Here is a 22,650-nt window from a genome sequence, read left to right on the forward strand (position 1 = left end):
ATGCTTTGAGTTCTAGTATGGAAAGATTCTTGTTAATACTGCCTTTCTATTCTGTTTGGGTTTTTTGTCATTTTACAGTTGCATATTGAGAGCAGAGTGCTATAGGTGAAGTTTCTTTTCTATCACATGGCTTATATTTGGAGAGAGGAATTAAAGCTACATAAGATACTTTCAACATTGCATATCAAATTGTTACATTTAAATAGATATAGGTAACATATCACTGACAGGTCAACACTTTTGGGTAATACTGTGCATTTCACTCGTCGATGATATATATCTTTAACTTTATTTATTTATTTATTTAGAGAGAGAGAGAGAGAGAGGGAGGGAGGGGCAGAGAGAGGGAGAGAGAGAATCCCAAGCAGGCTCCGCGCTGTGAGAGCAGAGCCCAACAAGGGGCTCCATCCCATGAGCCATGACATCGTGACCTGAGCTGAGATCAAGAGTCAGACACTTACCGCAATGAGCCACCCAGGTGCCCCTATTATACTTTTTATCGACAATGAAAGGGACATAATTTCTCTAGTCAACGTAGTAGATCTTCATGCAGATGAAACTCATGATTTCATAGGTAGGGGGTTAAAAATCTAAACGATGTAGTAAGCTGCAATTTTTGTCTTGAAACCAAATCTTTGAAAATATAACTTTGTAACTTTAATTTGGAAATTAAAGTCACAGTCCTACGAACTTGGATCCTAATATACATATTTCTTTCTGAAAAAGATGTTACGGCCTTCTCAGTAAAGTGGCCTAATCCCCCGACCAACAGCAATACTCAGGTGAAACCACGAATATACACTTTTCTCCAGGACTATTTTTCAGATAAAGGAAGCTGGTCTCTCTGAGAGTAACTGATTCCCTGTTGAGCATTTTGAGAAAGAATCCAGAGGTAGCAGGAATATCTTATTATTGTTAACAAAGATACTTTAACAAAATGTCTAGGGTAATGTTTAAAGGACAAAATGCCATCTGAAACCTGCCGTTCGTAGTCAAGATGTAAATATTTGAGTTACGTCAAGTTACTGTCATTAATTATAACAAGTTGCATCTTTGTCTATGAGACGCCATAGATTCATAATGATATTCAAAGAGAGAAAAGTGAAAACTGAAGTATATAAGAGCTACTTTTAATGCAATCGAAGGAAATATCATAGGACATTTATTCTAATAAGGCTTAATTGGATATTGATGCATGTAGGGATTTAATTTTTTATCAAATAGATATCTGTTTATAAAGCATTGATATGTATTTGTCTTTGAAGAGATGGCAAGACATGGGAAATTTACAGTGGGCTGAATAGTTCTAGAAAAAGATGGGGTTTTCCTAAGAATAAAAAGAACAAATGGCCACCTGTGTCACACTGTAACAGGGTAGAAGAGGTCCCACTGTGAGTGGTGAACTGATAGATCAGCCACTTGTCCAAATAAGAGAACTGTACAAATAAATCACTGTAAAGATGCTCTCTCCCTCTCTCTTATCTCCTGGGAGATAAGATCTCAGAATAACTTGACTAATTATAACAAAACACCAATTAGCCACACTTAGATTTGCAGAATTGTTAACAGATCAGGTCAATATAAGATATTGGTGTGGCAAAGGATTGCAAAATCTGAAAGCACATCATTTTGGATAAAGGTTGCATTTAACAGAAACTCAAACCTGTGGGAAAGCTTTAAAAGTTCCGTGGATGTAACAACTTGTCCATGCAACGGGGTTGCAGCTTGAAGACCAGAAACAAGGCAGAGAACTTGCGAATGCAATTTGGCAAGACTGCTGAAAGCTGAAGAAGGTACAGAAACAAGAGAGGCCTGATGGCACGGAAATAAATACCAAGGGGCAGGACATTGTAGCGGATCCCTGGGAGGCAATGCAACATGGCGGCTCCAGCCTGAGTTTGTGCCCACCCCCGGGAGTCCCCAGGTCTCCTGTCTTGTCTTCTTTGATCAGAAGCCTTTCTGAATTCTTCAGGAGACAGATTTTCCAGCTGCTGCGCCCCAGCTAGGCTTCTTGTAGGATAACTATCTTCGACCACTTTGGAATTTGGGAAAACGGACACACAGGACCCCTTGTGTCCGGAGGCATTACGACTGGAACGGAATAGTTGACCACCGTCTAGGCTGGCTGCCTTATGCCAGGTCCAGAAAGAAAAAGGCGAAAGGGCAAAGGATTTTACAATTCCAGGACCTGAGGGCGTGTGCCACCTTCCACTTTTGTAGGGAGCAACCTAATGTCTTGGAGACTTGTGAAATGGGGCTGCTTATACATTTTACAGGGTTATCGTCAGATGAAGGGGAGAACGCACGTGCAGCTGCCTGGCATTCCAGAAATGGTGGCAGAATCCAGAATGTCACCGCCCTGCAATGGACAGTCCTGTGAAGGCACGGTTTAAGAGATTAGAATCAGGGGCGCCTGGGTGGCGCCGTCGGTGAAGCGTCCGACTTCAGCCAGGTCACGATCTCGCGGTCCGTGAGTTCGAGCCCCGCGTCGGGCTCTGGGCCGACGGCTCGGAGCCTGGAGCCTGTTTCCGATTCTGTGTCTCCCTCTCTCTCTCTGCCCCTCCCCCATTCATGCTCTGTCTCTCTCTGTCCCAAAAAATAAATAAAAACGTTGAAAAAAAAATTAAAAAAAAAAAAAGAGATTAGAATCAGCGTCCACACTGACATTTGTGTCTTCTGTCTTTCCACTATGCCTGCATCCTTTGTACGGTTCTCTCTGCTCCCCTCCCCTCCCCCCCTGATAGTACCAATTTTGGCTTCTCTTTACCCACCCATCTTTTTTTTTTTTTTTTTTTAACTAGAAAGCCAGGAATATTGCAACGATAACACTACCACTAACAATGATAACCTATGTTTACGGAGTGCCCATCCTGGGCCAGGAATGGAGCTACAGGCCTTAGGTACATTATTTCCTTTCATTGTCCTAACCCTCATAAGGTAACTGTAATCATCCCCGTTTTACACATGAAACAAGCCGGAAGAGGAAGCTTCAAACAAGCTCCAGAGGGTCGCAAGGCTACAGAATGACCGAGCTGGGGTTTCCAAGTGCCAGTCTGACTCCAAAACACTTGTGTTTGGCTGCTACATGCCTCGCGACCATGGTGTGCCGAACATGGTAACGTGGTCTTTTTCGAACTTGAGATCAAAGCCACTGTAATGGAATGAAATAACACGGTGGAACACATCATATACAGTCTTATTCTAAGAAAACATTCATTTATGGGTGTGGGTGTAAATCCAATTGAAAATGGATTCTCACTGTTGCCGTAGGAAACGTTTAGAAGTCTCTGCTTTTATATTTGCCAGTAATATGGCTCCATCCCCCAGGAGGGGTTCATACAACCAAAGGAGTGTAACATGATCCAATGTGTTATGGGAAGCAAATATTAGAATCTTGATTTTTTTTCTCTTTGTTTTTAGTGTAAACAATAAGAAATGTTTTGGTTTCATAAGATATTCGAGGTCACAAGAAATTAGACATTTGATTGTGTACTTTCAATAAATGAACTTTCACAAAATGGACAGGTACCTAGAAGAGAATCCTGCAAGAGACCATGGGCCAAAGATAAATAGTGCCAGGCACAATGAGAAATTCTCCTCTACCTGGTGTTTTGTGGCCATGCTATAGGGAAGGACAAATGGAAATCTGACAGGAATCCATGCCAAACAAACAAAAAACCAGAAAGACAAAAAAAAAAACAACAAAAAAACCCCCAAAACAAACAAACAAAAAAAACCCCCACAACCGAAAAAAAGACCCCTAAAAACCCCCAAAACAAAAAACAGACTACATTACCAAAAAGACTGTTCAGAATATGGGTTTGCACTCACTATCCATAATGATAAGAAATTTCTTAAAGCACGTGTGGTGTCCTCAGATTCCAGCAAAAAGTAGTATGCCATAAAAATGGGCAAAACATTCAAAAACTGAACCGATAGGTCATGAAAAACAAATACCTACATATTTTGACCAGGTCAAATTATTTCATACACAATCCGTATTGTATAAAACTTAGCCCAACTTTATGCTAAAGCTTTAAAGGGTTGAGATATTACTAATTGAAAATGAACAGCCACATGCTATTGGAGAAACATTCACCCTTCCTATCATAGCAATAAAAGCGGCTGGGTCACAAAAGGATAACAATATGAAGGCAAAGGCAAGTGTATTCCTTCGTGAGTAAATAGATACTCTTTTTTTAAAAAAATTTTTTTTTAACGTTTATTTATTTTTGGGACAGAGAGAGACAGAGCATGAACGGGGGAGGGACAGAGAGAGAGGGAGACACAGAATCGGAAACAGGATCCAGGCTCTGAGCCATCAGCCCAGAGCCTGACGCGGGGCTCGAACTCACAGACCGTGAGATCGTGACCTGGCTAAAGTCGGACGCTTAACCGACTGCGCCACCCAGGCGCCCCAAAATAGATACTCTTATTGGTGCGGTAGGCAAAGAAAATATTCCTTAAAATGGAAAAAGCACGTATTAGAATGAGTTACGCAGGTTTGGACAAATGCTAACTATAGTTAGTTGGAATTATACAAAGGTTTCTAACATGTTATAGCTGTGTTATTTAATAACCTTTGAGTCAAGTATAAAATGCAAGAAAAATCACTTTTTGTGGGGCTCACTAAAGGAAAGAGGTACCCAAGAAGATATAAGAAGAGAATGATCCTTTTAATAGAAAATTATATGTTATGGAAAAGATGTAGAAGTGTAATCACTAATGAAGCAGTGGCTTTGACCAGAATAAAAAAGAATAGCAGGGTAAGGTTACAGAGCTAAAACCTCTCATAATATTTATTCACTGAATTATTCATAGGCAAGTTATTGTAGCAAAGAAATTGTAACCAGGAATGCATAAAGTTCCACAGGCCAACATCTATATCTATAGAGTCAAATTTTCAAATAAGACCTTAATACATGATAGAATGTTGGCAATATTCTGTAACAAAACAGGGAGTGATCATTAAGTGTTTTAAATGCGTGATTTCTTATTATTTCATGGCAAAGTAGTTATAAAGAGTTGCTGAACTTAAACATGTTACTTTTTTCTAACATAAAAAAATGGCATTCCAAATTTGCAGACATTTTCTATAATTTGCCGATTAGTATTGTTACTAAGCACCAATTTTTAAAAATATTAAATGCATTCAATCACTGTCTAATGATTAAAGTGATTTTTAAAAAATGCATATTTTACTATTTTTCAAAAGAAACCCATACCATAGAAAGAAAAATTTTAAATTGGTTCTCTGGAAATATTTTCTGCATTATCATATTAGTTGCTAAAAACAATGTTCGTACTACTCATAAAAATATTTGTGAATATAGACTTAAAAACTTGGGAACAGTTTTCTAACCTCTATAAAAACTTCAAACAAAAAATTGCAGTGGGTATTCATTCTATTTGCTAAGACGTAAATTGAACACCTCTGTTAGTTTTCAAGAACAACCGATTTGACATAATTACCAGCTGAATTTCAACAAAAAACCTTTGCTGTGGGTGAATAGCACTGAAAAATCAGTATCAAAATCCAGTTAGTACAAACAAGGATGCACTTCCTCCCTTGGGATTTGCATATAATTTTGTGAAGTGTCTTTCCCGGCTATGATGGCCATCAAACCCAAGTATGACACCCAAATGAAAACCAGCACTTTGAAATGAGGCAAAAATAAGTAATGACAGTGTTGAACTACGTGTATGGTTTATAAGTAACTCTAGCTACAGTTTCAAATAGACCAAAAATGTTAGTTTTCACAACGTAGAGCCTTATTTCTCCTGCACTGTCCCAGCAGGGGAGTCCCGGTCAGTAGGTGCCTTTCCTCAACCGGGTGATTTAAGGATCCCAGGGTTCGTCCACTGCTTAGCCCCACCCCCCCCATGGCTTTGCATCTATGTATCCAGTTAGTGGAACGAAAATAGGAAAGCCTTGTTTCTTACAAGCTTTACCCTGGACGTGACACACCCATGGAATGAAAAGCTGTTGCAGAACAGGATGCTCATGCGTGTTCAAAGCGTCCTACCACAAGTTATTCATTAATTGCAGTGCTTTACGATGGACTGGTCTGATAAGACTCTTAATCAAGTGATCAAACTTGATGTTACCAATCATAGGACAAATGAGTACGTGCCTCCTTGGCAAAAATGGTAACCTGAATCGAATCATGGGGGGTGGGGCAGGGGGAGGAATCCGATAAATCCAGATTGTGGGACAGGCTGTAAAACTGGACTCCAAAAATCACCAAAGACACAAAATGGTGGAAAGGATCATTTTAGATTAAACAAGACAAAAGCAACCAAATGGTCTCTGACTGGATACCGGATTTTAAGTTTTCTTTCTTTTTTTTTTTTTTTTTTAAAGTTTATTTATCTGAGAGAGAGAGAGAGAGAGCAAGGGAGGGGCAGAGAGAGAGGGAGAGAGAGAATCCCAAGCAGGCTCCTCATTATCAGCACGAAGCCTGATGCTGGGCTCGAACTCACAAAACATGAGATCATGACCTGAGCCAAAATCAGGAGTCAGATGCTTAACTGACTGAGCCTCCAAGGTACCCCTGCCCCCATTTAAGAAAAACTTTTTTTGATACTGGATTTTTATAAAACAAAGACTTATAAAGGCTATTTGGGGATCATTGCAAAATTTTATGTATGCACTGCATATTAGGTAATATTGTACCAATGCCAAATATCTTGAGTATGAAAATGATACTGTGTTTATGCTGGAAAATGTCAGGAGATATCTAAAAACTTAGATATTTAGAGGTAAAGTGTTATGATGTTTACCATTTATATTTAAACTGTCAGCAAAAAAGTCTGTCTGTATGTTTGTATGGATGTATGTAGGTATATACGTGTGTGTGTGTGTGTGTGTGTGTGTGTGTGTACCTGTGTACTTATCCATCTGGAAAAAAAGCACATGTTATAAAATGTTACAATTAGTAAATCTTCGTAAAAATACACAGGTATTTACTGTAGTATACTACTACTGTATGTCTTTCCATTTTCTATAGATCTGAAAATTTCCAAAGTAAAATGTGAGAGAAAAAGTATATGTCACTTGCTCGACACATTTACATAATGCTTAATTTCATTATTGCCGTTGGCCTTTATAAAGTGCAAAATCATACTTGCATTTACATCTAAACCTTCTGTTTACAAATATAAATGAACTTAAAAGACCTTAGGCAAGGAAGCTGTTAGATTCGAGGGAGAGAGGAAGAAAAAGAAAGAGATAAATTTTAGTTAAACCAGGATCCTCCAAATAGATATTAAAATAGAGGAAAGTGAACAAAATGCGACGCATACAAAATAACATTTCTGTGCGGTTTCTAATCTGACAGTCAGCAGATTAACTGTGATTTAAAAATGACTTTGCATTTTTTGACTGATACTTAAAGGAAGTCGCCCCAAATAAGCAGTGTATGCCACATGAAGCCAGACTCCCTAAGAAAACTAGGCACACATAATCTAGTGTTTATTTTTATTAAAAAAATTTTTTTTAATGTTTATTTATTTTTGAAGGAGAGAGACAGAGCATGAGCAGGGTAGGGACAGAGAGAGACAGTGACACAGAATCAGAAGCAGGCTGCAGGCTCTGAGCCCAGAGCACAGAGCTCTCAGCACAGAGCCCGACTCGGGACTCGAACTCAGGAACCGTGAGATCATGACCTGAGCTGAAGCCAGACGCTCAACCGACTGAGCCACCCAGGCACCCGTCTGGCGTTTATTTTTTTAAAAAGTATTTGTAATCACTAAAAGTAATGGTAAACAAGTCACTTTGTGTTTCATTTCATTTTATTTTTGTTACATTAAAAATGAGTTTGCACATAGGCCTTCTTTTTCTCGTGGCTTTGGCTTAAAGTCAAGGACATGAGGTAAGGGCTCCGTTTCTAGATACTGTGTGCCTGGGTGGGAAAATGTGGCAGGGCGCCTGCCCATCCAAGGGTCTCCCCCAGTTCTTTCTCATGTCGGGGACCTCATTGGCTAAGCAGGCCAACCTTGCAGAAGGTTCTCTAACACACTTGATTTCAAGCATTCATGGTCACATCTCTAGTCTGGAGGTTAGGGATTTCAATATCATTTCTGTTTACTATTTTAGACCAATAGCATTTCTTGCTAAACACACTTTGTACATCTGTAAGTTCTTTTCACCGCAAATGGCTGTTATTTACTGACCATTTTTAAAATGCAATGCCAAAAAGCAGATAAAAAAGAAAAAGAAGTGTTTAGAACAACCTGAGGTAATTTTGACCAAATAAGGTGCAGCACTGCAGATGAGGCCATCCGTGTCCACACTGGTGTATACACTGTGGCCCATGGAGACCGGTTTTGTATGTCCATTTGGGAGAAGATCAACAATACTACTCAGAGCTGGCTGGCCAGCCTGCGTCACAGCCAGGACATCGGTGAAATTGCATAGGGAGGGGCTTCATGGCATTCAATTCTGCAATGAGTCTCCGTGAGCCTCGTGAAAATATTTCTGACACTCTGCCTAAGGATCGTGTGCTATCTAACCATACTTATCACCTAGAAAACACGCTACATGCTAATTATAATTACTCTCCTGCATGAAAAGTGTTAATGCTTCGTGATCGGAAAGGTGGAGCCCTTTCCCAGGCCACATTAATGGGAGGTGACAGTGATTACCTCTCTCACTGGCCATACTGCCTACTTCTCATTTGGAAGAAAGTAGAAATTCTTCACGGTGAATTTTCTTCTTTATACTCCTAAAGTTCTGCAGCAGGCAAGTAACCTACAACTCACCGAACTGAAGGGGCGTGTTATGTTTTAAACATAAACCTGAACTAGAATATTAATATTCCATGTTGGGTCTTTGAAAAATTGAAAAATGACAGTATATAAAGTCAGAAAAGGACACTCGATGGGGCGACTCAGCCCCTATGTCCTCACAGTAAAGATATCTGTGTGGGGTTTGGGGGCCAGAAAACATGATGGGCTCATTATTATATCTCAAGAAAAATAATTTCCCAATATTAATTCTGGATGCAGGAAGTAATATGTAGCTATTATTAAGGCTTCTTTCTCAGTGTTTGCATTAATAATAGCTTTAAAGTTGTTTCCCACTTAATTTTTTCCCACTAAGTTCTTTTTTGAAAACCGTGCTTTACTTGGCCAGAGTCCATACAGAGGTGTAATCCGCATCTGGAACAGATCAAGACATCTTTCATTTGAGGAATAGGATCATTCTTCCTCATTCTTTTAAAATAAAACTTCAGTATTTCAGCATCAGCATAAGGGCATATTTAGGAAAGGAGAGTAGTAGAAACTCCAGAAGACAATATTATGAATGCACATTCATATGTCCTAGCCCACTTAGCATGCAATTTCTTTAACAAAAACAATTAAAAATAAACCACTTGAAACAATAGTTTAATAAGTGAAGAAGGTGATTAAAAAAAAAGTCTTCAAAATATCTTGTTAGTAATATTTAAATGAAGATTTTATTTTTTATTTTTTATTTTTATATATATATATATATATTTTTTTTAACGTTTATTAATTTTTGAGACAAAGAGAGACAGAGCATGGACGGGGGAGGGGCAGAGAGAGAGGGAGACACAGAACCGGAAGCAGGCTCCAGGCTTTGAGCCATCAGCCCAGAGCCCGGCGAGATCGTGACCTGAGTCGAAGTCGGATGCCTAACCTACTGAGCCACCCAGGCGCCCCTTAAGTGATGATTTTAAAAAATTGGTGGGCTTTTCCTTTTTTCATTTCTTTGTTGATGGTTCCTGGATATTGATGTTTGGACTGACACTGAAGTGAAGTGTATGTTGCTTTATTGAAAGCTCAGATCTGAAAAAAATCACAAAATGGATAAAGTACTTACGAAGGCACAGCAATTTCTCTTTTAACAATTAAGTCAACAGCTTAAAATAGCATAGACACTGTATTCACAAGGCCATAAACAATTCACAAAACAAATAGGTCTGCTGATATAAAGATAAGGCCAGAAATCCTTCAAAAAGCATATATAATAAAAACGAAAGTTAAATAAAATGATATGAAGATCACTGGTAATATTGGGAAGAAACCCTAAGAAAAAACTTTGCAGCTAACACTAAAGTAATATTATAAAATGTTTATCCTCCCAATTTATTGGATCAATCTGCTCCTGGTCTAATAGAATGGCTCTCAACTGTTTCTTGTTTTTGTTTTAGCTTTTTTTTTTTTCAACTATGGACTATTTATGTGGGAACACCTATATCATAGTTCCCACCTCTTGAGGGAAAAGGAGTTAGAGATAATAATAAATAAAATAATTAAAATAAATTATTATTTTATAATAATTTAATAATTATAATTAAATTAAAATAATTTAATAATTAAATAAATTTAATTAAATTTATTAAAATAAATTTAATTAAATTTAATAATTAAAATAAATAAAATAATAAATAAAAGAATTTTTTCAGGAATTACTTATGTATATGCTTTGGCAGTCGGGAGAAGTCACTTGAGCTACAGATTCTATGTATTTAAGGATAATTATTGGAAGCAACGTTGACTTCCATCACAATGTTTTATTGGTGAATTTTAAAAGAACAGTCATCCAGATTGATCAAATTAAAATGACTGAATACACCCTTAAAAAATAAAACCCTGACCAACACGAGACAATTTTGACAATCCCTTGGGTATCCTTTACAAATCTGCTGGAAAGCTACTCTCTTTATATGCTCTGACAAACCAAATGATCATCTACAGTTTGCTAAATATCTTTATATGTTTCTACCCAAACTAGTACTCTGATTTATGAATAATTACATTTAAGATGTACCTGAGATACGGTCAACGAGTTTGTGCAGAAGGAGAAAAAAGGGCAGATAACATTTTGATTCTGTTGCTTTAATTTGGGTCCTCTAAGAAGCAGACCCCAAATGGCATCAGCGGTGCAAGAGAGTTTCTTTTTTTAATATTTATGCATTTTTGAGAGAAAGAGAGTGAGTGGGAGGAAGGGCAGAGAGAGAGGGAGACAGAGAATCCCAAGCAGGCTCCATACTGTCAGCACAGAGCCCTTCACGGGGCCCAAACTCATGAACTCTGAGATCACGACCTGAACCAAAATCAAGAGTCAGATGCTTAACCAACTGAGCCACCCAGGTTCCCCATTACGAGAGAATTTTTAAGGGAGGAGCAGGGGAAAGTGACGAAAGCCTTCAGACCACATTGCAGGGAGGAGGTAGGGAGGAAAGCACTGGGCCCAAAGAGACTTGAACTACAGCAGAGTTCTGAGAAAGACTGGGCCATGTCAATACAAATCCTCAAGCTGGTTGCCGCTGGACATCTTCCCACACCTCAGCATAGTGGGACGGCCTTGCTCCTGCACCACACCCAGTCACAGCTAGAGCGTCTAGCAGAAGCGTGGCTTCAGAGCTCACTGGTGAATCCAGCAGCTGGGGCCATCAGGCAACTGTGTCCCCTGTAGCAGGAGTCCTGAGTGTTGCATTTTCGTGCCCGTCCAAGTTTAAACTTTGCCCCCCACAGATTGACTTCTCCGTGTAAGTTTGGAACTAACTTCTCCATGGTGCTACGGGCCTCTTTTCTTAAAGGGAAATGTAGAAGCCAGAGCGAAGTAGGAGGAACTACACCCCCAATGGCTACCATTGGTCTGGGAGCTACAACTGGTTCTCTTCCTTACCATCCTGCAGGAACCATCCTGAGTTTTTCTCACCCTCCACCATCACCTGGACAGGTCCTGGTGGCTTCCCTGGTGATGTCGCCAAGACCTTCCTTCTTCAAGGTTCTGAGCCCTTGGCATCATCCCCCTTTCAGCCAAAGTTGTTGTCTGGGCCCGTTCATAGTTACCACGGAGAAATCCAGCGGCATGCAAGTCCATGGCCCTACTCCCATGTGGAAAAGCAACCTTCCTCCTCCTGCAGATCAGGGTTGGTAACTCCTGCCACAATGATGACTCCTTTTTTTTTTTTTTTTTTTTGCCTACTGGACCCTGAGCACCAGGAGTCCAAAGCTCCTTGGCATCGGTCATCCTTGCAGTTCAATAGAGCCGGGTTGTGCCCCGTTGTAAGAATATGAGCCTCTGGGGACTAGAACCTCCAGCACGGTTATTGAAATGGGAAGCACGACAACCCCCAGTGGGTCGTGGGGAGAGATGGTGAGTACACCTACGTATTCTTCCTATTGGGAAACAAATATATAGAAGCTTCTGATTTAATGCGTGTATCACGCCGTGAGGAATGTCGCCTCATCCTTTCAAAGTGTTGCCTTGGAGCTGGCATTTAGCTGACTTTTAGAAGATTGTTCCAGTACTCTGTGAAGCTCGCTTCTTCCAAGCAGTGCAGTATATGATATGACTAGTGGTCCTATGACCACAGGCGCCCTCAGTGAAGGCTGTGTCGTGTGGGCTTCTGTGCCTGTGAATCAGGACGCACGTCAGCAGCACCAGACAGGGGTGTTGACTGAAGATTAGCACCAGGAACCCAAACCCATACCCGAAATAGGTCTCTGTTTGAGGATAAATTCCTGCCCTTCCAAAGTAGGATAGATGGTTTGTTCAGGTGGCCATGATTTCATATTTATTTAACTATTTCAAGTCAGGGACTTAGCTTTGGTCTCTGTTGCTCACAAGTGGACATTGAGAGGTGGCGGTAGCTAGCTCAGCGTTGGTGAGGGGGAGCCCATGCCTTTGGGTCCATAACCAGCCTCCATCTTTACCCACACATAAGCCACCCTGTTTATGTGTTTATGGTGCTACTTATGCCGATTCCAAGGTACCCATGACAAAGTCTGGCTGCAGCCAAGTAACTGTGTCATTTTGTTTACTTGGTTGTTCGGTGACTCTTCTCTGGTGGCTGTTTTCTGCAGGGCGTTAAGTTAAACTCTTTACTCTTTGTGCTCCCTCTTGTATGTCTGTCTGTGTGTCTCTATCCTCAGACCTGCCATTCCCTTTCCTTTCCCTTACAGGCCGGGCCACTGGCCACCTCCTAGTTGCCTGGATACGATTTTACCTTGGCCTCCTTCTCCTTCCACTCAAGGTGAATGATGAGGAGCACTCCTTGCCGGTTCCTATTTTTTCCCTCTGCGCTCTCTTTCGAGGCTCCTGTCTGTGGTAGTGGTGAAGTCTCCATCAGTTCAAGCTCGTCCCCACATGCATAAGGGGCCTGTCCAGAAGCCAAGCTTGGCCGTTTCTTCTTCTGCATTAGTCATGGGGGAACCTGCACTCGTCTATGGCCATCGGTGTGAGCTGGGGGGAGGGCACTCATAAATCCATGGCGGGTATCCATGGGCTACCTGCCGAAGAAGCCTCCTCATGTTCTCTTATTCTGCTCAAGCTCTATCCCAGATGTGCCTCCCTGGGCCTTTTATTTCTTCTTCCATCTGACAAGGCACCGAAGGTGTCCTCCCTTTGCTTGACATTGGACCTCACCTTTACCAGGCTTCCAAAGGCCACTCCAATGGTGATTTTGTCCATTCCCTTGGTCCTTGCCAGGGAGGGTATTAGCCCTCGTGTCCCAAGAAAGTGTCTCCGTATTAATCAATTCTTGCATATCTAGTTCCAGCCTCCTTTATCAAAATTCTCAAAAATTCAATCCTAGATGTATCCCCTGGCTCCTGCTGTTTCGTTGTTTTTTTTCCCCAACTGGTCTCAACCTGTATAGAGATCGAGGTGAATGTTTTTCAAGGGCCACTTAAGGAAAAATTTCCTCAATTTACAATCTGATCAATTTTAGGTATAAAAGAAAGATTGCTATCTCCAAAGGATCCCTTAGGATCCCACAGAGAAATAAATTATATACGTATATTTGTATTAGGCTCCCTAAGTGAGTAAAACCTGTTGCCTTTGGGCAGGACTCATCACTAATCCAGTGTTCTATTTTGCATATATCTATGATCAAGGAAATCTACTCACTTGAGATCATTAGCATTATGGTCTGTGTAACCTTGGGTAGAACGTCTCACTGAAAATCACGATGAGAGAAAAGAAAATGACCCTTAAATGTGCTCTACTACTAGGAAACATGTATCATTAAACAAAGCATGAAGTATGAGAGTGCGTTGTTCATTGAGAACTTCATAGACGGGTTAGGGCCATGTGAGATCCCTGCAAGGGACTGATTGTCTTGAGCCTCACATACCATTATTCTAAGAGGGAAATAAGGAACCCCAACATCCTGTCCCGGGATTGTCACTGATATTGGGCCCCAGTGTAATTCTCCTGAGTGTGACTGTTAGGTCATTAGCTCTCTTCAAGACAATATAAGTTCTCATCATTTACCTAACCAAGGTACTCCCCACACACCCACACATTTGGACCTGAATATGCTTTTACCAGGGAAAGATTGAGAAAATTCTGATAACAAGATGGACATGATTTTCCATGTATTCCATACTGGGCATCTTGCTGATGTAGATTGTATACAATTATGTTGAGACAGTGAGGAAGCCTGTCAAATTCTCATCTTATTTACTATTTTTTTGACCACTCCCAGTACGTGTCCTGTTAATTTGTGTCTGCCAGAGAGCATGCACAAAAACAGGATTATCTGTGCAAGAAATTTATTGAAAGAAGGAGCCGGAAAAAAGTGGGATTGCTTTCAGCCCACACTTCAGGTCTGACACCTGTGGAAGGAGAGAGGGAAGGAAGGGGATTGGCTAGGAAGCATCTTGGACTGTAGTGTGGTTCCCAGAAATTTTTGGCCAGGCTGCTAGAGAGCTCACGAGACCCCAAGTTGCCCCTTGGAGGAGATTCTAAGGAACAAAGGGACAGATCTGAGGGGGGCAGCAGCAAGGCCATCAGGCAACGACGCAGCTTTCTGTAGGATATGTGAGTGGCACATTTTCACGGCTGCCACATCAACTATCAGAATAAGAATTTACGAGAACCATTATTCTGTAGCGGAACATTATTCTGTATTTGAATCCTGGCTCTTTAACCTTGGACACGTTCTTGAACTTCTCGAAGTCTCAATTTTTTTCATCTGTAAATATGGAGGATCATAGTAACTATTTCACAGTGTCATGGAGAGTATAAAATGGAAGCCCTTAACATGGAATCTGGTTTGTACGTGTAAGTTCCTCTAAGTATATGGCTGCGAGAGACATTTGCATTATCTGGCCAGATGGCTATTTTCTTCTGCTGCTATAGAATGTGCAAACTTCAGTCAGCATTCAAAAAATAATGGAAAGCCTCTTCTTATAATATGTATGAAGAATATACATGGACTCACTTAACATTAGTTCAAATAGTGTGTAAAGTATTACTGATGTCATAGGAATGAACACAATGTTTGCTGGTTAAACATCAGTTTAGTATCTATAACTTAATAGTAAACAAATTTTTCAACTGTAATAACTTTTATGACAAATAAGAAAAGGGGTATACTATATTTTCTGGCATTTCTTAGTAAGACCTCTTTTAAAAATTACAACCCAGGGTGGGAGGGCGGGGAGGGGGGCGGTGATGGGTATTGAGGAGGGCACCTGTTGGAATGAGCACTGGGTGTTGTATGGAAACCAATTTGACAATAAATCTCATATTTTTAAAAAAATAAAATATAGTTAAAAAAATAAAACAGAACTTGTAAACTCAAAAAAAGATTACAACCCACTTCTTCTAACTCTCAAAATAATGTGCGATTGAAACAATGGCTCTGTCATAGATGAGTAATTAATTCTGGTTTATTGGTTAATCAGCTATTACAGAGTTTCATACTTCTTACTACGAATTTAATATTAGATGACAGAGATACTTGTTTTTACCTTTGGCCTAATGTTTTGGATCACTGTGAAGAAAAATTCCAATGTTTACTTGAAAATGTTTCATTTAATGTAGGTTAACCATTTTAAGACTATTCAGATTTGAAAATCTTACATTACAGCAATTAGAGGGTGGAAATCAATCCCTGCATACTGAGAAAAATTAAGAAACTAAGGAGGTAAGCATGATGTGTAAAATATCACTTTAATAATAATCGTATAATGGAAAATGTGATGCGAATTCCCTCAAAACAACGACTGATTGTGTCCATTGGTGCCTAGTGACTAGGAATTATTAGAGAGAAAGTGGATTTGATGCCAAATCTGTCCTTGTTCGTCTGGTCTTTGGCGCTCCTCGAATGGTGTAGTGGTTGGCAATAAAGTGTTGAACTTCCTGCTTCTCCCTTTCACCTGTTCCCTTTTGTGTCACCCACACATTCACCCATGTGTCCACGGCAGAATCAACCCAGGATGAAGACATTGATTCTCCATGTCATTTTACAATTACTACGTAAGAAATGTATGTAGAGTGATCAGGTTTTTCACAATATTTGTGGGGTCCTTGAATCAGATTCGGCTAATCCTGTAATTGTTACTAAACATCTCACATCCCTTCTCTGTTCTAAAATTCATCTATTTTACTACTTTTGTTATTCTGCTTAGGTCCCCAATTAGAGAATGCTGTGTTGCATTTCTCACCAAATCTAACCCACTGCCCCTTCAGTGCCTCCTCATGGGAACAGATTGTTGTACTGAGAATGGTCACGGGGTGCTGAGATACTGATCTCTTTGGTTTGGAGGCAGCGTGGCGTGAAAGTCTTTAGGCTGCTGCTATCTAGGTAAGCAGCATTGTGCATTTGTTCCAACACGCTGCACAAATTCTGTCATGCTTTATGTGGAAAAGGTGCGGGACAGCATGGTCCTAGACTTGTCCTAGATCCTTCTTCTCTGCCTCCCCAGAACATGGTCCCATTACCTTCTCACTCTCTCCATCTCAGATTTTTAGTGTCTGCACCATGTCGTCTGCCTCAGTCACAGCACAACCAGGATTTCCCAACCTAGCATCCCAATACTAAAACGGACACACACAGACGTGGCTCCCTCGTCTCAATGGCATAAATTGCTAATAACAACAAAGAAAAAGAGAACCTCCGTATTCAATTGACATGGAAGAGCTCTGTAAGCTCAAACCACAATAGTTAAGGAAGGATGACCATAAGCAGAAAGGGAGACTAGCAGAGCTAGAGAGAGAAGATGCCTGAGCCTGGGGGGCTCGGACAAAATGCCCAGAGCACAGATCTCCACTCAGTTTTCCAAAGCGAGTGTCATATTCTAAGAGAAATAGCTGAAAAATATATTTGTTGTTCAAAGCAATGAGAACTTGGCACACAAACTGGCTGTGGGGTCTTCCCGAAATTCATTTTGACAAGGAGGATTGAAGAAGAAATGAGGCAGACGCCATATTTGCAGGAAGCAGTATGTTGTTGAGGCGAGAGAGGAGCGTCTCTGTGTGAGAAGCAGCTATGGTGCCCCTGACCACTCTGGCCGGGACACCTCATCCACTCACACAAGTCCGTGTCATAAGGAACTTTGTTGTGCACCAGGGAGATTTCCTAAGAGCCTTCAGCTTGAAAGCCCTGGCCCCTTCCTCCTCAGAACTGCCCACTACCACTGGCCCAAGAAAAATGTTCTTCTTCAAAACTCTGCTTTGAATCCAAAGCACCAAGAGATTCTTTTTTTAAGGAAAAGAGCAAAGGAATAGAGAAAACAAACTGAAGATGAAGAACACTTAGAAAAATGTTGGAAGAGAACAACGAAACTTTCGCCCAGATGGATTGTTGTGAATTCAAAAACTCGATGAAGCCAAGGGCAATAAACTGGAATGGAATCCGAAACAAAGGTGTATGGCAGTGTATTAAATGGCGTGGAGAAAAAGAGAACTGATCAGGAACCCATTGACCCCTGAGCCACATTGCCACCTATAACTAAGAAACCACCTTGGGGAAAAAGCCACCCTGAGCAGATCTATTGTTCCCAGGTCCAAACCCAGGCCTATGCTGTGGTCCCCACCACACATGAGTAAACACCCCATGTCCCTCTTCATGACATCCGTGGCAGTGGTCACCAGACACCGGGCTGCTGCAGAAATCCATGCAACACCACCACGCTTGCCAACACAAACAGCAGAAGTGAAATTTCCATCTCACCTCTGCCTCCCGGCGTGCGTGAGAGCGCATTTGCTTTGTCAAATCTGAATCACGCCTCGGGTGGTGACCACGTAAAAGTCTGAAAAATGGAGGCTTCAGCTTTTCAGTCACTGCAACACAGGGAAACAGCTAGAAGGACAGCAGGTAGGACCAATCTGCCATATCCATCAGCAAATACCTAAAGGGAATACTAATGCAATCATCTAATCGTTGGAGTTTGGGTGGCGTGAAAGAGAAAGGGGAGCTGATATCACGTAGATGTAATGATTTCATCTCTGCTCATATTAGGTAGTAGATATCTAACACGGTGTCTTTTCACACCACGAGCCACAGAGAAAATAATATTTACATTCCAAATGCAGTATATAGGTGATCCCCTGCTTCTGCCCTGTGGTTGGTGACACCCCTAGAAGTCACCATACAACATGTTGTGCCATACTCATGGAGAAGCTCTGCTCTAAAGAATGAGAGAATTAAGTGTGAAACGCACTTCGTGAGTTTTTATCAAAATTATAAATTAAAATGCCCTGGATATTTACTTTACACACATACCTTCACATGTGTAAAATGACATGTTTATACAGATATTCATGGGAGCACTATTTGCAATGGCCAAAGCTTGGGACCAATTTTATTCATATAGGGGGCCAGTAAAGTAAATTGTAATGTATCCATAATATAGATACCAATGTGCAGTGGTTAAAAGGATGAAACTTTCCTGTGCATCCATACAGAATGGTCTCAGAGATGCACCCTGTGTAAAAGCAGCAATATGAAATTAATTTGTGTGAAAAAGAAGGTACACCAGTGCACGTATGTGTCTGCGTGTGTTGGGGCCTGTTCTAGAAATCCTCTGTCTTCCTCTTCAGGTGTGCTGTCCACCCTTCTCTGCCCTGCTGTGTGTTCTGGAAGGTTGAGCTGTACGGGCTGCTTCAGTGTGCTTACCTGCACTCTGGGTTCCCGTTGGCCTCCACAGATAGGAAACATTGAGAAGAGATTGGGGGGAGGAAAGACAGGGAACCCGGGGTCTGTGTTACCCCCTCCAATGTGGCTCCCTCTCTGTGGCTCACAATGAATTGGTTGTGGAGATTCATGACTATTTATTTAGTTCTCAGACCTAAGTCAGTTTTTAGATTGGAGACCCAACTGAGACAGGACTCTGTATATGGTGATTCTTCTCACAAACCTTCTCTAGAGGGACCTCAGCCATTTATCAGGGTGACTGCCCTAGGAAAAAAGAAAAACATAGATTTTCTAAGGATTATTAGTACTGGGTTTTAATTGTTGCTAATACCCGGAAACTGGAAATACCCCTGTAGTACGCTGGTCAAAGTGGGAGCTTATGGAAGTCACGTGATGGGTGGAGTGTTGGCTTGAGTTCATCCCAGAGAGAGTCCATTAGGAGTGTAGACCCATCCTGCGGTTACTTCCCCAATCCCCAAATATATAATGAGAAGAGACATGATTAGTATCAAGATAGCTTACAAGATAGTAAACCAAAGGCAACACCACATTCCTAAGGAAACCACATAGTTTTTGCTACCATCAACAAATTGAGAGGTGCAGGAGTAGTTATTCCTACCATATTTCCATTTAATTTACCTTTTTAGACAATACAAAAGCAGATGGATCGTGGGGAAAGATTCTGTAGTGCTGCAAACCTTATCAGGTGATGATGCAACCGCATCTGTGATTCCAGATGTTATGTCTTTATTGCAGAAATAAACATAGCCCCTGATACCTATTTACTATCAAACACTGTATTTTCCCCACTGATATCAGTAGATACTCAGAATGCGGCAAAGATAGAAGGAAGACCTTCATCAACAACTCTGCCCCTTGTCATCATATTGCCTAAGGCTGTGCTGGCCGATTTGGTAGCCACTAGCCACATAGTTGACCACTAATAATGTAGCTGGGACAATTACAGATGTGCTGTGAGAGTAAAATACATACCATATTTCCAAGACTGAGTATGAAAATAATTTCAACGTTATTGGTATTTTTTATATTGGTCACATTTTGGAATAACATGTTGATGCACTGGGCTGAATAAAATATTAAACAAATTTCATCTGTGTATGTTTACTCTTTAAGGGGGGGTACTAGAAAATATTAAGTATCAAGTGTACCTAGCACTTGCTGTTTATTTTGTGTTTCTATTGGACAACGTTGGTCTGGAGGAAACTGGATTGTATTGATAACCAACAGAACATCAGAAATACCCATTAAATTGATGAAATTAAAATAACCAGACCCAGTAAGAAAGAAGCAGGACATCTCTGTGATGCCTTTGCAAGTTTTATGTGTGTCAAGGGGCAAGTGATTCAAGGACCTGCCATACCAGTGAAGATTCTGGGGTTCAGGGGTCTTTGCGAGATCTCTCCTACAGTGAGAGATACAGTGGTACGTCTTGCATTGCATACAATATATAAAGAAATACAACGTTTGGTGGCCCTTTTTGGCTTTTAGAGGCAACACATCCATATTTGGGCATGCTACTTTGACCTACTTATCTCTGTAACCAATAAGACTGATAATCTTGAGTGAAGCCTGTGGGAAAACCAACCAACCGAGCAAAAATGAAAATTTTAAAGGCTCAGCAGCAGGTCCCACTGCCCTGCCCTGTGGGCCCTACATCCCCCAAAGCCCCCTGAGCTGAGAGAGTCTGTTGCAAGACCCAGAAGGGGAATCAGTGCAAGTCCCTGGAGCTTTGGAGTAAAGTCACTCTCTTTTGTACTGAGAATTATTCCAAGAATTATTCTCCTTCTGAAAAGAATCTCATAGATAACTACTGTCCCTGGTAGATAATGCATGCTTAATCATGATGTATGAAAGAACTAACTGTTGTGAAATGGGTGTTATATAGCCTATTTATTCAGAAAAATTGACACACTCCAAACATTCCATTATAAAACAACACAAATAAATAGTGCCGGCAAGAACTCAGACTCCCAGGATACTTGTTCCTAATCATCTGCCATTTTCCCTCTCAGCCCAATTCCCTGGCCTCATGGGATTTCCCAATGACCAATTAACCGAAGAGGAAAAAGCACAGGCCTCGTCTCCTTCTGTGTCTGCTGCACTTCTGCTGCACTCTGGGGTGGCCCTGAAGGCAGCCACGGAGAGAAATCTCAGCGGCTAAAACCTCAAATTGAAAATGTTGCGTGAAGCTTTGCACAGCCAATCAGGTTTATCCAAGACGCCATTATTGCTGATTAAAAGCATTGTGTGAAATGAGAGATGGCCTTAAGTACAAATCTACACTGATTCATGAGCATTGGTTAATGGGCTGGCAGGTCAGACATGGACTGAAGAAAAAACAGGACTGGATGGTTGTTGAAAAGGTGGTCTGAAGGAGGGGTACACAGATGAAACTTAGGGAGTTGTCCTGGGATGTGGAAATATTCATATGGCAAGTGAGTGCACACCCTAGCCTCTTTGATAAACTCTCTAGTCAGTAGGCCTATGTGCAGAGTGGGCATGATGGCAGGGGTGGAGGACATGGATAGGCTCGAGAAAACGGACGTGGTCTCACCAAAACTTATCTGGTTGTTGTGACTGTTGAACACACAATTTGTAAACAGGAAAGACCGACACTGAGACTCAGTGAATGATCATCCCCTATAGAGCCCTCTTCTGGCAGGTTGACTATATCTGACCTGTTCCATCCACCACTGATTACCTTCAGAGGCTTCAAGGGCAGCTATAGAAATGGGCATAATGGCCACGTTTATGTTACCTGTGTCTTCTGTCCTCTCCTTATCCCACTCACTTCCATGAAGTGCATTAGTGATGGCTAATGTTTTAAGTTTTAGGGAGAAATATGATCAAATTGATATCACTCTGTGATGACAGTGTAGCTCTGTCCCTGAGGTGTGTCCCACGTGTAGAGTCAACCCCAAACTTTTCACTGGACAGAAAGATAACTGTGGTGGCTAAAGGACCACCACACAGGGGACATAGGGTTGACTGTACTAGATACCCTCCATTTTTACCTTGAGATCCACCTTCCACCTCTCCATATTATTCTTTACCTGTAAATTTGGCCTATACAGACCACATCAATGAACTCTCTTGCCTTCTTCAATTGGGTTTAGTCAATGTGGAGCGCTAGAAGAATGCATTTTTTTTTTTAAGTAGGCTTTGCACTCAGCATGGAATCCAATGCAGAGCTTGAACACATTGCCCTGAGATAAAGACCTGACCTGAGATCAAGACTTGGACACCTAACCAACTGAGCCACCCAGGCACCCCTAGAAGAATGCATTGTTGAAGACTTTTTTGAGGTGAGGAAACAGTGTTCCCATGGAGTTCACATTTTATTTTTTTAAGTTATTATTTTATAACTATTTATTTATATTATTTAAAAAATTTTCAATTCCAGTATTATGAACATACAGTGTTATATTAGTTTCAAGTGTACAATACAGTGAGTTAATAATTCTAGATATTACTCAGTGCTCATCGTGGTGAATGTTTTTTTAATCCCCTTCACTTATTTCACCCATCCCCCCACCCAGCTCCCCATTGGCAAACACCAATTTATTTTCTATAGTTAACAGTATTTTTTTTTTCTTTTTGGCTTATCTCCTTCTTGTCTTTGTTCATTTCTTTTTTCTTCAATTCCACACCCGAGCAAAATCATATGGTATTTGTCTTTCTCTGACCGACTTATTTCACTCAGCATAATACACTCTAGTTCCAT

At 40.9% G+C, this 22,650-nt stretch overlaps 1 non-coding gene across 1 annotated transcript; it reads right to left on the reverse strand.

Annotated features, from left to right (window-relative positions):
- Positions 1–14,175: 14,175 nt before the first annotated feature.
- Positions 14,176–14,256, reverse strand: LOC131495163 (small nucleolar RNA SNORD115). Its single transcript, XR_009253803.1, has one exon. It is a non-coding gene; the product is annotated as a small nucleolar RNA SNORD115 (small nucleolar RNA).
- Between the last annotated feature and the right edge of the window lie 8,394 nt (positions 14,257–22,650).

Source organism: Neofelis nebulosa, chromosome 14 (genome assembly GCF_028018385.1).
Source record: "Neofelis nebulosa isolate mNeoNeb1 chromosome 14, mNeoNeb1.pri, whole genome shotgun sequence".
Classification (NCBI taxonomy): Eukaryota; Metazoa; Chordata; class Mammalia; order Carnivora; family Felidae; genus Neofelis; species Neofelis nebulosa.